The sequence below is a fragment of the Pinus tabuliformis genome, chromosome X (genome assembly GCF_031772625.1).
Source record: "Pinus tabuliformis cultivar Carrire ecotype Pingquan chromosome X, CPIR1, whole genome shotgun sequence".
NCBI classification, from domain to species: domain Eukaryota; kingdom Viridiplantae; phylum Streptophyta; class Pinopsida; order Pinales; family Pinaceae; genus Pinus; species Pinus tabuliformis.
The window spans coordinates 996487688-996505502 of record NC_142308.1 but is presented as its reverse complement, the minus strand read 5'-3'; the positions used below and the strand labels follow the sequence as shown (position 1 = coordinate 996505502).

Below are 17815 nucleotides of genomic sequence, written 5' to 3'. Positions count from 1 at the left end.
TATGAAAACTTTCTAAAGCACTCGTCAAATTTAGTTTCTAAAGCACTTGTCAAGTTTACTGATCCAATTAAGTCAATTTAGAAAAAGAAATCTACACAATTGCAAATAGGAGAAAGGAAGATGTATAAGTCATTTATATTAGTTTGTGCATATGCATGGTATAAAGTTGCAGAGAGACGAGATGAAATGAATTTTATTTTTTCCATTCATGACCAAAATAAGTTAATGGGACTGAAAAGCACAATAGATAAAAATTGCAATAAGGGACGTGAAAAAGTCATCCCCAGGCATAGAATAGATAAAAATAAAGCTACAAGAACAGAAATTTACTATTCAATATGATAAACAAGATACAAATCTCGTATCTTTCATGAGAGACAACACTTCTACAACCAACTAATATTAACCTAATGACATTAACTAAACCAGTGTTGATAATATCAGCGATATTTCACGAAATATCATGAATATTGCGATATTTTCCGGCAAATGATATTTCTATTGGAAAATCTTGTCACATTTTTCTTTTGAAAATATCGCGAGATTTTCAAAATATCATCAAACTCTCGCATAGTGATGCACAATATCGTTGGGTGCGCAAGGTCGTGGCTACAAAAGTGATTTTGGTGTTTTTTTTGTCATTTTTCTTTGTTGGTCTTGGAGAAGTAAGGGGAAGAGCTTTGTGGTGGTTTTCAAGGAGGGCTTGAGGATCAAACAGCCATTATCATAACCAACCAAAAAAATTTTGTGGATCAAAGATTCAAGATCAGTGAGACAAACTTCATTTCTTCCATTAACAAATATGTTCTTAAAAACCCCTATGTTAATGGTTGTTTTCATAGATTTAGGGTTATGCTTGCTTGCCTCTTTGCCTACCAACATTTTGCTTCTTTGTTTTGTTGTCATTTGCTATGATTTTCATGCCCATGAACCAATGAAAGGGTTTTCTCCATATTTGGACAGCAAGCTTCATTTTTTTTTTGAACTTTCTTATGCACCTTCTTGTTGCCATTTTTCATTGCAAATAACGTAGTAAAACTTTGATTTTTTAAAATGAGGTGGCTGTTACTTTTTGTGTATGGGGGTTTAACGCCATGTTTTTGTCTTTTTGGGGCCCTAGGTTTGAATTTTGACACTGTCCATTAATCCATTACAAATATGCCAAAGCTCTTGGACCCATTTTGGTAGTATGGGGAACCTGAAGGTGGGACAAATCAGGCATATCTCACATGCAAATTGTGTGGGACCGAGATGACAGGAGGGGTTACGCGATTGAAATACCATCTGGCTAGACTCCCTAGACATGATGTTAGGCTTTGTACGAATTCTAGCACGAAGCTTATAAGAGCTACACTTGAAGCAATTGATGAAAAAGACAGAAAGAAAGAAGAGGCAGAAAGAAACAAGGTTGAACGTGTAGGCAAATCTTCAGGGATATCTTCTTCCGAGATTGAGCTTGAGGGTACTGGGAGGGGCTCCATAGGGTCACCTACTAATGTTACTGGGAGTGGGAGGTCATCATTTTTTGTTCCATGCACCGGACATGGAGCACAACCTTCCATAAAGTCAATGGTTAAAAAAAAGGAGAAGAAAGAAGCTGACAAAGTTATGGGGAGGTTTCTTTACTAGAGTGACTTACCTCTTAGCATCACCAAAAACAATCCATTTTGGCAGTGAATGTGTGATTCTATTGCTATTACAGGCCCAAGGTACAAAAGTGCTAAATATGAGGAGTTGTGGGGGCCAATCCTTCAAGCAGAAAAGTAAGACATCAACTCTAGATTGGCAGAGTTGAAGCAGACATGGAAGGTGCTTGGATGCACAATGATGTCTGATGGTTGGACAAATAGGAAGGGTAGGACCCTTCTAAATTTCTTGGTACATTGTCCTAAAGGTACCATGTTTATTAAATTAGTGGATGCATCAACACATATAAAATATGCAGCATTGACATGTGAGTTGTTAGATGGATTTGTTCGGGAGATTGGTGTGCAGAATGTGGTGCAAGTCATAACAGATAATGCAACTAATTATGTGGTTGTCGACAAGATGCATATGTACAGGCACCGCACATTGTTATAGACTCCATGTGGAGCACATTGTATCGATTTGTTGCTTGAGGATATGGGGAAGCTCTCCTTCATCAAGGAGGTGATTGATATGCTAGGAGCATCCTCGAGTTTATATATAACCATGCTTTTGTTTTTATCCTCATGAGGAGATACACCAATAACAGGGAGTTGCAATGTCCTGCAATCACACGTTTTACAACCAACTTTATTACTCTTCAGTCATTGCTTCGATGCTAGTTCGAGTTGAAGCAAATGTTTGTTTATGATGAGTGGTGTGATTGTAGACACTGCAGGAGACAGGATGGGAGAGCCATTGCAAAAATGGTGTACACTAACACATTTTGGCAAGGAGTAGAAGAAGTGTGCTCAGTTAGTGAACCTTTAGTAAAGGTTCTGAGATTGGTAGATGAGGATAACCCTACAATGCCTTATTTATATGAGGCAATGGATAGGGCCAAGGAGACCATCCATGTTTATTATGCAGACAAGGGTTTTGTTGGGTTTAATAGACAGATGATGTTATGGGATGTGATTGATAGTCAGTGGACAAGGATGCTTCATTGACCCATTCATGCAGCAACATTGTTCCTCAACCCCGCATTTTCATACAAATGCGGCTTTGATTTTGATGGCGAGGTGATGGAAGGGCTCCATACCTATATTCATAGGATGGTACCTGATCCTGAGCTTCACAGCAAAATCAATTGCGAGATATAGATGTATCAAGATGGTGATGGTCTATTTGGCTTTGAAGATGTTATTCGTGAAAGGACCCTCTTCATGCCACATAAGTGACAAGTCATGACTCATTAGAATTTTCAATTTACTAATTTATAGTTCTAGATTTTTTAAATTCAATTATGTTTTATTTGAAAGTTTAATTATGTTTTAAGTTTTTAACTTTTAAGTTTTCTTTATTTTGTTGTAGATGTTTGGTGGTGAGCTAAGTCACCTGACACGGGGATTCGGGACACGTAGGATTCAGGATTCGTGGTGTCGGATTCGGGACACGCTGACCCCCTGGAATAGGACACGTTAGGACACGTTATATATTATTTTATTAAAATATATATATATATATATATATATATATATATATATATATATATAATATATTTCAAAATATATATATATATATATATATATATATATATCTTAAAAATTAGATATTATCATATTTCTTACACAAATTTTAATTAATGATACAAATTTATTGATTTCAAACATAGATCTTGATTCTTCATCTATAGCTATGCCTATTAGTAATTACTAATTAGCATGCATAGTACATACAAAATTCAAATAAATGTCAATGGTACTGGTCACATAAATGATAAATTTATTAAAAATTTAAATCATGATTCATAATTCATAACTGAAAGACAACTTACAATTAGATTTCACCATTTTTTTTAAATGGTGCAACCCTTTCAAAAGAACCAGATAAAAACTGAATCAATCAAGGTGGCACATCATGCTTGTTTGACCTCTAAATATCAACAATAATATTTGACCACTTTTTTCTCTGTAAATAATGTTGTTCCCTCCAAGCAAACCAGATTCAAGATGAAAAGATATAATGTTGTCCAGACTCCAAACCTTAGGGTTATATATCTCACATCTATACTCAGGAAAAACTGAAAGCAACCACTTCGTCAAATGCTTGCTTTGATATTAAAATATTGCACTCCATGCCAATCTCAAGCAAGGAATCTCACTGAACCAAATCCCATTTATTACAGCAGCATTCCTTTAGCAGCATTTAGCATCTCAGTGAAGCAAGGGTTGTTCAAATTTGGCTCTTGAATATGCAACTACATTCAAGACAGAGGCCATATTTCATTAGAAAATCATCCAATCAATCAAAGAATAAAACCACCATTTCACACAGTCAGGATATGGAAGATACTAGAATAGGCCTTTCTTTTCTGGCAACTTATAATCGATTCATTAATCGCCAATCTTATGAACAGTACAAAAGAATGCTGAAAACTCTGGCTTGACACGTCCCAAAAACAGGACACGTCCCAAAAATCGCGACACACACTGCAAATTCGGGACACGTTATAGGACACGACGTGTCATAAAAGGACACGACGTGTCCTGAAGTTTGGACACGAATCCGCAGAGAATCGTGTCGGATTCGCTGGATTCGCAATTCGACAGGGCTTTTGGACGAATCCGGTATCTTAGGTGGTGAGGCTATGGTGCAAGGGCACCAAATTTGCATAAATCAGCCATCAGAATCTTGACTCAAACTTGTATCTCTTCAGGGTGTGAGCGCAATTGGAGTGTATTTGAGAAAATACACTCAAAGAAGCACAACAGGTTATAACTTTGAGCTTCAAACCTTCAACTGAGCAATTACATTTATTGTAATTTACTAATTTACAACACTCAAGTGTCAAGACTCATTAATTTTTTTTAGACACTCTGACAGGTTGGAGTTCTCACAACTCAATGACTTGGTGTATGTGCATTACAATCTCCAACTACGAGTGAAGCGAATAGAGAAACCATTGGATGTGGATGCCATTTCCTAAGATAATATTGATGTATTCTCTAAGCGGAGGGTGGAGTCTGAGGTTGCCAATGTGGAGTCAACTACATGGTTAGAGTAGGAACCATTAGTACAGGGGCAATAAGAGGAGGACTTGAGGGAGGAGTAGCAACAAGAGGAGGAGAAGGAGCATGTGGGAACATCAACAACATCACCATCTGCTATAGATATAGGAGAGCACAACTCCATACCCAGTAGTCATCATTTGACATTAGGTGCAAGGTGTTAATTTGGCAGCTCAATGAGAAATTCCAACCATGGGACTAGATTCCTCTTTTCGAGAGGACCAATTTTGACTATTGAAGCGCTCAATTTGGACAAGGGAAAGTGTATTTTTGAAGAAAATCCCACGTGAACAAAAGGACAAGTCGACCCTAATAGGAAAATGGACACCCTTGGAAGCCTATAAATACAAGTGACCTCAAGCTCATTTAGACATCACCAAACATCTTCTTCTTCTCTTCTTCATTGATTCGTTCGCACAGGTCTAAGTTTGTGTCGCAGAGATTAGTTCGTACAAGTCTGAAATTGTAGGCTACGAAACTCGCATGTGTGTTTAGGGTTTTGGTTTCCAACTGCTGGCTTGACACAAACAAATTTCGGTTACAACCGCAGGCACACAAGCTCATCCATGCGGTTGGAAGCTATCAACTGCACACATACCTCTTCCTCCATGTGGTTGGGATCTAGGGTTACAATTTGTCATTTGACCGCAGTTAACCGCATAAAGGAAAAGTTGTCTCTGATAAATATTGATGTTGGGAACATATTTATGAATGTTGCTGGGTTAATTTTGATGGATGATTTTGTATTGGCTCATTGTACTCTTTGTTGAACATTTTATGACAATCTAATAGAAGAAGAATTTCAAAGGGTTTTCGCATAGTGGATTTTCCCTGATCATTGACTGAAAATTTGGTGTCTCTTGTTGATGTGTTAATTGTCTCCTTTGTCATTGCATTTACTATTCTATCTTCAATTACTATTGATGATTGAAAATATTAATTATTGTTGAAAGATTAGTAATCGAAGAATTGAATTGGGCTAAATTAATTAAATCATCATAGAGCAATGTGAAATTTACCTTAGTATCAGAGCTAAGATGAAGGACAAGGCCAAAAAGAGACCAGAATTGAAGCGATCATCTCTGGAAAGTTGAAGGAGCCTATCTAATCAAGTCAAGGTGTCTTCCTCTTTCTTCAAGGAAAATGAGAAGTTGGGTGACTCATCTAACTTTTCTTGATCCGAATTGGGTCATTATATTGTTTTTCATCCATCTCGATGCATTTGGAGTGGAAAAAGAGGAGGAATCATCTCATAGGATTGTTTTTACCAGCGGGACACAATTTGGCGAAACGGGGTTTGAAACCTTCCGCAAGCGTTTTGAGGATCAAACGACGTTTTTTAGGGGTAAAACTTTGTGGCTTTAATGTCGCACTTTTTCATGTTATTCTACACACAGAGACCTTTCCAATGGCACAATAAGCACATCAATCGGAGTCCGTATGCAAAAGTTATGCCACTCAGAAGTTGACCTTCATGTTTTCACACCTATAGTTCGAGAGGATGTCGCATCAACCCCCATTATTCATGGAAAAGGGGCTAGCCACGTGATTATGATATGAAAGACTCTAGAAGAGTCTATATTGTAACTCTAGTTAAGAGTTGATGCAGTCAAAATTAACCACTAGTAGGCTATCAGGCTGTGTTATAACTGGGCCACTAGGAGGAAGAGGCATTCCATTCTTTCGAGAACATTTTGTTCCATAGTTGAGCAAAGATAGCCAGGAGATATAGGAGGTAGAGAATAAAGAGAGGATATGTGCACTGTAGCACTCCACGGGCCACTGGCATTACTTCTTTGTACCTGCAGCCATATTTCTAGACAGAGAAAGAGAGTGAAGCGGCCTCAACTTCCAGTGGGGTTTTCTCCTGAAAGGGTTTCCCCGAGAGCATATCTTGTGTCTTATGGGTGTGAGAGCTTATTTTGCCGTTTTCTACTTTTCTGAATAATTTCTATTTGTTGATTTGGGGTAGCATCAGATGTGCTCTAGCCACGGAAATTGGTGGAGAGGCTAAAGCACATGAGATCTCCAATACCCAGAAATGGTTTGGGCAGATTCTAAACAGTTTGGGAGATATTAAAATAATTAATATTTTTAATGGAGTTCCTAAGTCTAAACTCAGGGAAAATAAAATATTAATGTGAATTAATATAAAACTGTGTTAGAAGGGTCCAAAAGTCATGGATCAAGCCAGAGTTAATCTTAGTTGTTGATTAGGGACTTAATCTCGGTCGTTGAATTGTCAATGATAAAAGTATAAGAGGAGGGTTGAGGGTCACTTAGAGAATACACTGAGTTGATCAAGAATTCAATTTTCTGGGGCAGGGCTTGCTGAGGAAATCGAAGGAGTGATCAAAGTTGTGAGGGGCGGTGAATACAGAAGCAGAGAGGGTACCGGAAGCATCAATGCAAAAGCCGAAAGAGAGGGATGCAAATCCAGCTAGAGGCCATGCAGAGCCAGTCAGGACCCACGCAGAGGCAGCCAGGAGCTGAGCAGTGCCAGAGAGAGCCAGTGTGGGTGACGCAGAGGCTCTAGAGGCTAACGCAGTGCCTCCAGAGGCTGACCCAGGGCGAGTTGGGGTGACGCTAGGCCAGAGAGACTGACGCAGGCCCTAGAGGCAGACGCTGGAGATTTCGTGGGGCAGATTGGAGCTAAGAGTTGTGGGATTGTTCTTCCGAGGTTTTAGCCAGAATATCTATCTCCAACTGAGAGGTACTACTGCCGAAATCATTCTCTGTTGGGTGAGCCAGTTTGGCACCCAGATTGTATTCTGAAACTTCTTAATAATAAAACCCTTAGATAGTTGCACCAGTTTTCCTGCATTGGGTTTTTCCGGGGATATTAGTCCAAAAACAACGGTGTCACTTGTGTGCTTGTTTTTCCTTCAGTTGATAATCTATAATGTGTTGAGCATGTACTTGTATTTATTTTCAGTATTTACATGGTAAATAACTTGTTATTTAAATAGAACAAGTAGGTAGAAATAAATCAGAAAGTACATGAAGGATATCTAACAGTTAGACTTAGAAATTCCAACACCATTTACATGCATGCACTAATTACTGTAAAATCTACAGATCTAGAAATTAAATAAAACTGTAATAGGTATAATCTCATATTTTCAATATAATATTATCAAATCCGTTGTGCCGAACTGTCCTCTAGAATATCCCCGACAGTTTATGGATCATTTGGTATCAAATCCAGGTTTCTTTGGGTATTTGTGTGGAAATTGCAAGGATCTAGATCGGCGGGGCTGAAAATCATAAAACCCTAATCATGGATGACAAATCTGTAAACGAACCTCGTGATCCTGCAGAGGTGAGGTTTTTGCGGCTCGAACAACAAGTTGCGGATATAAACCGCAATGTAAACCTCCTCATGGAAGCCCTAAGCAATAAGTTGGGGATATTTGGAGAAGATGGGGGTTCGTATGTAGAGGACAAATCAGAAGGGGGATCGAAAGATCGAGAAGACACGGAGAACCAACCGAGGAAAGAACCTGGAAAAGATCAATCCAGTTCGAGTTTCGTGAATCAATCCCTATTTAAAATGGAAGAAAAAGTTGATATCAAACTGTACCATGACAAGATCGACGCTCTGAAACTGAACCACTGGTTGCGACAACTAGAAGCTTATTTCAGTGTCCATCAAATCGAAGAAGGGCAAAGATCTCATTCGCGCGGTTGAAATTAGAGGGCCATGCACCGACTTAGTGGGAGAGCCACACGAAAACCCTGAGGTTGGAGGGAGAACCTCCAGTGACTAAATGGGAGGATTTCAAAACGCTCATTAAGTCACAGTTTTATCCCATTGGGTACATGGAGGACCAGTGGATCTGGTAGCATTACTTCAGGTAGAAGCTAGGCCAAAGCATGCAGGAGCACACCACGAATTCAAGAAGATGGCTATAATGTTGGGTATCTCTCCAAAGAACCTAGAGGTACTCCTCAAGTATTTGAGGGGTCTGCACTGCCATCTGCGTGAGCAAGTGATGTTGTTCAAGCCCAAATCGGTAGACGAGACTTGTGTACAGGCACAAAATCTGGAGAGCATAGGTCTGAAGAGAGTGCAATCAAGTGGATCGAAGCAGAAGGAGCAACAAGAAGCTTCTAAGGAGGGGAAGAAGAAGCAAAAAGGGGGAAAGATAAGAAGACGGCAGCTACAACACACCAGTGCAAAAATCCTAGCAACCACTGCAACATTGATGGCCATATAGAGGAGAAGTACTAGAAGTTGCATCCAACGCTAAACCTGAAGAACGAGAAGAAAGATAATAAGAAGAAGAATCTCATGGCCACTGATTCGAGCAACCAAGTTGAAAGCAGCTCAGACATGGATGAGAAGATCGTTTGTACATCAGTGCAGAAGGAGGTGAATCTGAGTAGCCTTCAACAGCAGGAAGAGAAAATGACCAAACTCTTCCATATAAAGATACAGGTCAAGAAGACAAGATTGATGCTCTAGTTGACTCAGGATCACAGGCGAATCACATTGTAGCAAAGTTGGTCAAAAAGTTGGGGTTGGAAGTCCGTGATCATCCAAACCCATATCCATTCGGATGGGTAAATAACGATGCAGAGTTGAAGGTAACAAAACAGTGTAAAATTAGATTTGCTATCAATGCTGATTTTATTGATGAACTAGATCTAGATGTGGTTCCCCTTGATGTATGTGGAGTCGTGTTTGGGAGTCCATACATGTACATGCGTGATGCAATATTGATGAGGAGAGTCAACCAATATTGGCTCGTCGAGGATGGAAAATCATTCATCATCAACACGCACAAAGGCAAGTCGAAAATTTCACTAGTAAGTGCCAACCAAGCCAAGAAATTGATCAGTTCTAGTAAGAAGTATGTTTTATTTTTTTTTAAGAGAAAGTCAGTCTGAAGAGGAGTCAATAGGAGGCAAGGCATCCCTGGAGGGATGTACTAAGAAGTACAAACAACAATTGGAGGAGTTGTTATAGACATATAAGGATGTGTTCTAAGAGCCTAAAGTGATACCCACTAAGAGAGAAGTGGAGCATGATATCCAGCTATTCCCAGAAACCCCATTGCCAAACATTGGGTTGTACAGGCAGTCTGTTATAGAAGCAAGTGAGGTGAAAAAATAGTAGCAACACTTGTTGCAATAGGGTGTCATTCGATCAAGTACATCACCATGTGGGTCACCCATCATCATTGTGCCGAAGAAGGATGGGACTTGGCGGATGTGTATAGATTACAAGACGTTGAACAAAATCACGCTCAAGAACAGATACCCCCTATCCAGGATAGATGATCTGCTAGATCAGTTGTAGCAAGCAAAGTACTTCACCAAGTTGGACTTGAAGTCTGGATATCACCAGGTTCGAGTCAAAGAAGAAGATACATGGAAGACCACTTTCAAAACTAGGCAAGGTTTATATGAGTGGTTAGTCATGCCATTTGGCCTATGTAATACACCAGCTACATTTATGAGATTAATGAATGATGTACTGCACCCTTTTATAGATTCATTTGTTATTGTCTATTTGAATGATATACTAGTATATAGTGCTACTTGGGAGGAGCATATTTCACATTTGACACAGGTGTTGGAGACATTGAAGAAGCACCAGCTACTAGCAAATCTCAAGAAGTTTGAGTTTGCGCAGCAGTCCTTGGTGTACTTGGGGTATGTGATCGGTGGAGGAGAGTTGAAGATAGATCCTACCAAGATGGAGGCCATCATGAAATGGTTGGTGCCTACTAATGTTTCTGAGATCAGGAGTTTCATTGGGGCAGCACAATACCTGAGGAAATTCATAGCCTCGTTTTCAACAATAGCAACACCACTCCACGCCATTATTGATTTCGGGTAGCATTGGATGTGCTCTAAGCCTCAAATTTTGCAGGGAGGCTTCGGCACAGGTATTCCAAAGAACCCGGAAAGCATTTTGGGAAATTCCACCTGTAAGTGATTTTATTAAAATAATCAATATTTTTAATGGGGTTCCTAAGTCTAAACTTAGGAAAATTAAAACATTAATGGGTATTAAACTAATCAAGGGTGAAACTTCTAGAAAAAGACGGAGATCAAGTCAAAACGATCTGAGCCTTTGATTAGGAGTTAATCTAGGTCGTTGGTTGTCCAACGGGAAGATATAAGAAGGGGCTTGAGGGTCATTTGGAAAACACACAGAGAGATAGAGAAAATCGCTTTTTTGAAGTGAGAAGTTCTCAAGAGGAAAAATCGATTGAGGAAATCTCTTGCTGCAGAGGGGCAGGGATAGTTGGGTTGGAGGATCTTCTCTGGAACCCCGAATACTCAACAGAGAGACAGAGATACAACAATGAAGGTAGTGCAGACCCAGGGAGGACTGACACTGGGCCAGGAGGGCCCACGCAGTGCCAAAAGGACCAACACAAAGGAAAAGTTGTCCTTCTGCAGAAATTTGAAACTTGCCGAGGAGCAACTAGAGCAGCCGAGAAGGTTGACGTTAGAGCTCAAGGATGCAGTGAGACCCAGCACAAAGCTGACGCAGAACCTCACAGAGCTCCACACAGGCCCACGGAATTACTGCAAAGGGGCAGCGCAGTTGTAGCCGGGAATAGTCAGTTCAACTGCTGAATCAAAGGGATTTGTCAAGTGAAGTGAGGTAATCTCACTAAGTTTTCTACGTGTGCCTTTTTCTCTGTAACCGGATTGTCGTAAGGGCATCCAGATTTGTATTCAAAACTACTGCTTAATAATAATAAACCCTCAAAGTTGTTGCACCAGTTTTCCCGCATTGGGTTTTTCCAGGGACTTTTTGTCCAAAAATAACTATGTCCTATGTGTTTCTATTTTCCTTGCTCAGTTTCTATGTTTCAGAATCATATTTAATTGGTGTAGGCTGCTTCAGTAATTTGCTTCGATATTTCATGAAGAAATCTGAAATAAGTTTGTAACTTAATTTACAATCTAGGAGAAGTAGATTCAGCTAGTTGCAGTAGGATTCCTGAGATTGTTAGATCTAGGAATTTTCACAGCCATAACAGCAAATGGCAAGAGTTTCCAGTGGGGAAAAGGTCAACAGAGGACTTTCGAGGAGTTAAAGAAGAAGATCAGTCAAGCACCAATTTTGGCATTACCAAATTTGTAGCGGCCTCTCAAAGTGGAGACAGATGCGAGTGGGTATGCTATGGGAGTTGTCTTGATGCAGGGAGGAAGGCCTATATGTTACCATTCTGAAGTTTTTCATGGGGCAGTTCTTAACTACCCTACCTACGATAAGGAGCTTTATGCCATGGTGCAAGTTGTGAAGAAGTGGAAGCACTATATGATGGGAAAGGAGACAGTAATCCACACAGATCACCAGTTGTTATAGTACTTGCAGGCCCAAAGTAAGCTACAGCAGACCAGGCACTACAAGTGGATGGAGTTTTTACAACAGTTTCATTTGGTGATCAAGTATAAGAAGGGAAGCACAAACAAGTTGGTTGACATGCTTTCAAGGCCACCCACATCAAAGATTATAGCTTTGGGGACTCTTATGCACATGGAGCCATTCACCCATGATGCATACAGAGAGGCATATTCAAAAGATGAGGACTTCAAGGAGGTGTATCAGCAGTTGCAGAGTCAGAGTCATGTGCATGATGGCGACAGCACCATTGACTACCATCTCCAGGATGGGTTACTCTACAGGATGGATAAGCTATGTGTTCCTAAAGGTGAGCGATTGCAGCTGATCAGAGAGGCTCACACCTCCAAGGTTGCAGGGCACTTTGGTGTAGGGAAGACTGTGGCTAACTTGCATAGGTATGTGTATTGGCCCAAGATGCAAGAGCATGTAGCTAGGTTCATAAGAGGATGCATGCTTTGTTGTACCAGCAAGCCTAGCAACATGAAATAGGGTCTATATCATCCCTTACCTGTACCTACTCATCCTTGGGAAAGCATTTCCATGGACTTTGTGGGAGGTTTACCAACAACCAGGAAGGGACATGACTACCTGTTCGTGGTAGTTGATAGGTTCAGCAAGATGTGTGTTCTGATGCCCTGTAAAAATACCATCAGCGAGCAAGAAGCAGCAAACTTGTTCTTTGGACAGGTTTGGTTGCACTTTGGGATACCAAGGAGCATCATTTCAGACAGCGATATAAGATTACTCAGTGCATTATGGATTACATTGTGGAAGAAGATGAGCACGAGGTTGAAGAGGTCTACAGCATTCCACCCACAGACAGATGGGCAGACAAAAGTAGTCAACAGGACTTTGGTATAGCTTCTAAGGGGATACAACCAGAAGCATCCGAAGACCTGGGATGAAATTCTGATATATATACAACATTATTATAACAGAGCAGTCCACACTTCTACAGGAAAGTCCCCATTTGAGACTTGTTTTGGATATTTTCACCTTCACCTTTGGACATTGCATATGAGCAACAAGAAGTGAGGGAAGATCTTACAGGAGATGCTTTCAGGGCTGAAAATTTTATAGAGAAGATTAGGCAGATCCATCTACAAGTACAAGAAACACTACAGAAGTCACAGAAGAAGTATAAGGCCAGGCATGATCAACACAGAATAGAGAGATCATTCAAAGTGGGCGACAAAGTATGGTTATAGTTGAACAAGGAGTGGTTGCAGGGGCCTGGTAAGAAAATCAAGGCTTTGAGGTATGGTCCCTTTGCGATATTGGAAAAGATGGATGATAATGCCTATCGACTCAGTTTACCACCATATATGTGCATTTAGTCAGTTGTGAATGTAGAGAATTTGAAACTTTATGAGCCTTCCATGCTAGATCAGGAAGAAGAACATGTCCTACCTTCTATGGAGGATTTGGCACCAGATACTCAAGCAGAGTTGACAGAAGATACAATTTTGCAGAAGAGGTCCAGAACTACAAAATAGGGGCAGCATGACCTTTGGCAGAATGGGTTGAAGGGACAAGTTCCAAGCAAAGCTAAATGGTACGCTAGAGAAAAGGTGGAGGAAACCTTTCCTCACCTCATTCAGTAAAAGCTTTTGGGGACCAAAAACCTCCCAAAATGGGGAGGTGTGATCCGAATTGAATCATTATATTGTTTTTCATCCATCTCGATGCATTTGGAGTGGAAAAAGTGGAGGAATCATCTCATGGGATAATTTTTACCAGCGGGACCCAGTGTCGCGAAACGAGATCTGAAACCTTCTGAGAGCGTTTTGAGGCATCAAACGACAATTTTTGGGGGTAAAACTTTGTTGCTTTATCACCGCACCTTTTCATGCAATTCAACACACAGAGACCTTTCCAACGACGCAAAAAGCTCATCAATCAGGATCCGTATGCAAAACTTATGCCACTCGGAAGTTGACCTTCCTGTTTTCACACCTATAGTTTGGGAGGATGTCGTGTCAGCCTCCATTTTTCATGGAAAAGGGGCTAGCCATGAGATTATGATGTGAAAGACTCTAGAAGAATCTATATTGTAACTCTAGTTAAAAGTTGATGTAGTCAAAATTAACCACTAGTAGTCTATCGAGTTGTGTTATAACCAGGTCACTAGGAGGAACAAGCATTCCATTCTTTTGAGAGCATTTTGTTCCATCGCTGAGCAGCCAAGAGAGATAGGAGGTAGAGCACACAGAGAGAATTTGTGCACTAGCAGCCCACGGGCCACAAGCATTACTTCTTTGTACCTGCAGCCATATTTCCAGACAAAGAAAGAGAGTGAAGCGGCCTCACCCTCCAGCTGGGTTTTCTCCCGAAAGGGTTTCCTAGAGAGCATATCTTGTGTCATGTGTGTGTGAGCTTATTTTGTCGTTCTCTACTTTTCTGAATAATTTGGGCTAAGACTCCATTTGTTTCCCTTGGCCTAGCATTTGCCCTTTAGGGATTCCCCTTAAGTCCCCTGCTAGTTTGAGTGATAACATTTTGGCGTCGTTTTCGAGGACACGAGACGTGTGTTTTGTTCCTCGTACGACATATCGACATATCATTATTCGTGACTCCACTGGAAGAACAAAGCCCTAGTTCTTCATTAGGCTTTAAAGTTAATGCTTGTAGGGTGAAGCAAGCATCTATCAAGGCACTTTAATTCACCCTAACGACTCCATTATAATCCTAATATGCAAAATCATAGAAGATGGAGATTTTTCTTGGTCCTGTATTTGAAAAGCTCAATAACCAAGAGATTCAAGAGCTACAAAAGAACGTTGTGGAATATGCAGGAACTTTTCAAAATATGTTGGAGAGCATGGATATGGAATTCATACTCGCATTTTATAGGTCGCAAGAAGTACAACTCGACGGAGTAAGGTGTGCTTACGAAGAGGATCCTAGTCATCTCCTTGACCTTGCTCACATAACTTGTGCCGTGAATATTCTAGATAACCTCATTAATATGAAAAGGAATACCTCCTCTAGGGATGACGAAGAGGTGGATCCCAAGAGCCTCCAAATCATGCAAGAAAGAATGGATGAATATAGTAGGTCATGCAGGGAGGTAGTAAGGGAATATAATTCTAATGAAGTTTTCTCCTACTTATATGATGAAGAAGTGAAGCTTCATAAGATGAAATGTGAATATAAAGAGAACCCCACTAACGCTCTCCTCCTAGAAGCTTACTACCAGAATCATGTAACAAATACCTTAGCCATTGTTCTCCAAGAGAAAAGAGAAGAAGAAAGGTCCCGTTGGTCAACCAACCAAGATGAAGATGACCTTGAGGACCTCGGTGATGAGTAGGGAGATGAGTCCTTGTTGGGGTTGTAAGACAAGCAGGATGATTTTGAGAGCACATGTGTTGAGGACAATGAAGTTATGGAAAGTAAGGCCGAAACTGATCTTACCTTTCTCAAGGGTATCACTCCTGATGACTCTCCTTTTGAAAACCTTGAGGAAGGTGATCTTGTGAGCTCCTTCGGGAATGACATTGGAGATTATTTCCGCATTGAAAGGGACAAATGGGAAATCGTTGGGCCCCAATTTGATTGTGCTCCCATTTATGATACTGACAAGGAAGATGAGATTGAGATTGGTTTTTCCTTTATCCCAGACATTACTTGCAATGACATATCCATCGACACCTTTAGGAAGGAGAATTATTATTTTCCCTTGCATGAAGAAGGACAGTTGGAAATGATTGATTCTCCTTTTAACGAAAGCCCAATCTTTGATGCTTATAATGAGGAAAGCAATGAGGCTCCCACCAACCCACTTCATGACTATGTATTCAAATCACTTGAGCCTTTAAATTGTGGGGAAGGAAATCCCATCGAATATGACACTTCGCCCTCCCCTTTGCCTTTCCCTCTTGTTCATCACCTTCAGTCTTCCTCAATTAATTCCCTCGTCTCTTTTGATATGACCACTAGTGACAATGCCCCTTTTACCCTTTCTGAATATGGCATCAAGGAAGAACCCTTTATTGAGTATACTTTATGCCCTTTGACCCATCCTCAGGATTATGATCACTCCAACCTCCCCTCCCCGCTGTGACCATCACATTGCGAGACTTATTTTTTGCATTACTTCTTTCTCTCACCCTTTGTTCCCCTGTCATCACAACCATGTGACATCCTCAAAGCATGATATTACAAGCAGTGATTGTGATGAGGAGTTCTCGAGAGTGATCATTCATTCCTCCATTTTGTACCTAGAAGGAGAGCCTTGGACCTCTAGAATGACTAGTTTCCTTTCTCCTAGGACCTCCCTCTACCTCAAATGGAGATCATGTTTTCCCGCCTCCCACCTGCTTCATCTGCCATGTGACTATTGTCCACATTCAATCTGGGGATCGCTACATGAGTGATCATACCAGCAGGCATATGTACATTGATGTGATCATATGTTGGTTTCACTAGCTTTATGATTATACTTAGTATTAGCCTTACTATATGCATATGAGGGTAGGATGCATTGCATATTCATTTTCTCATTAGAACTAACATCATGTGATATTTCTCATGGAAGATTAGATGCATCTGAATTAAAATTTGCATTTTTATTTTCTGTTGATTTTATGGCCTGGAATTTTAACATGTGCAATCATGAGACGCCATGAGAGCATGTTGCCCCATGTTTTTTCATCTATTATATGTGTAGGTGACAGGTGTACGGCAACCAAGAGATTGTTGGAGTTCTCATGACCTCTCGTTCGAGTAGCTTCGCCCACTTTTTCGAGAGATCACGTCCCAGTTGGACCCAGATGTTACCCACCATTTTGTGGGTAATATCCCTAGGAGAAAAATTTTCTTCAAGATGGCCCTCAGTCGCAGCCATTAGCTATCTCATTTTGCCATTTCTCTGCCACCTGAGCCAGCCATGTGGTCCCTCGCCCATCTGCCATGATCGTATGTTTGAAGATAGGCCTGACAAATCTAAAGGTATGCCTTGTCATTTTGAAACTGAGTACTGTAGTTTGCTTATCATGGACACTTCTGGGTATAAATTAATGGGGGCATTCGGCAGAAAGAATGGGCTAGGTTTTTGCTTGTCCCCTAGACCCCTTTTAGGCATTAACCTTGGATTCTAGTCTCGTGGGATCTCTTTTACTAACCATTTGGTTCTAGTGATGGTATTTCATGGGAAACACTGATTTTGGTTGCATGGTCCCACTCCCTTATCCGCTCATATTACCTCCTTTCCATTCATTATTACCCCATCCATTATTTCTCCCACCTAGGTCCACATTCCTCCATCGGGTCCACGTAGTGCCAGCTCACCCCTTCCCCTCACCCACACCTTGGGTCATGGCCTGGAATGAATTTCGGCGGTTGATGCAGCTAAAAAATAAAGTTAAAAGCATATATGGTCACATTCAACAAGAAAAGAACCACAAAATGCAAAAGATGGTCGGGACAAAAACATTTAGCACATGGGAAAAAGCCAATACATGAGCTCTACCCCATCATCATGGCCATCACCCTGGTTCCATCAGGTTCTATGAGCCTCTTCATCATATAGGAACCCATGATTGTTCCCCTGGTGGGCGATGAACAACCCCACCTTAAAGGGGGGAATTCACTGTTATATCTTATAAATCATGCTCTAACCCATTGAGCCCGGAGTAGTTAATCAAAGAAAATCATAAAAAGGCAAAAGGCATATAAAGAAGGCTAGAAAATCATGGTTGGGGCACCTCATATACGACGATTTCTCTCTCCTACACCTTAT

The 17815-nt window shown here is 40.7% G+C and overlaps 1 protein-coding gene across 1 annotated transcript in view; it reads right to left on the bottom strand.

Moving 5' to 3' along the window:
* The window catches only part of LOC149143082 (Metallo-hydrolase/oxidoreductase superfamily protein), a 332415-nt gene that overhangs the window by 63897 nt on the left and 250703 nt on the right, over positions 1-17815 (bottom strand). The window lies entirely within an intron of this gene.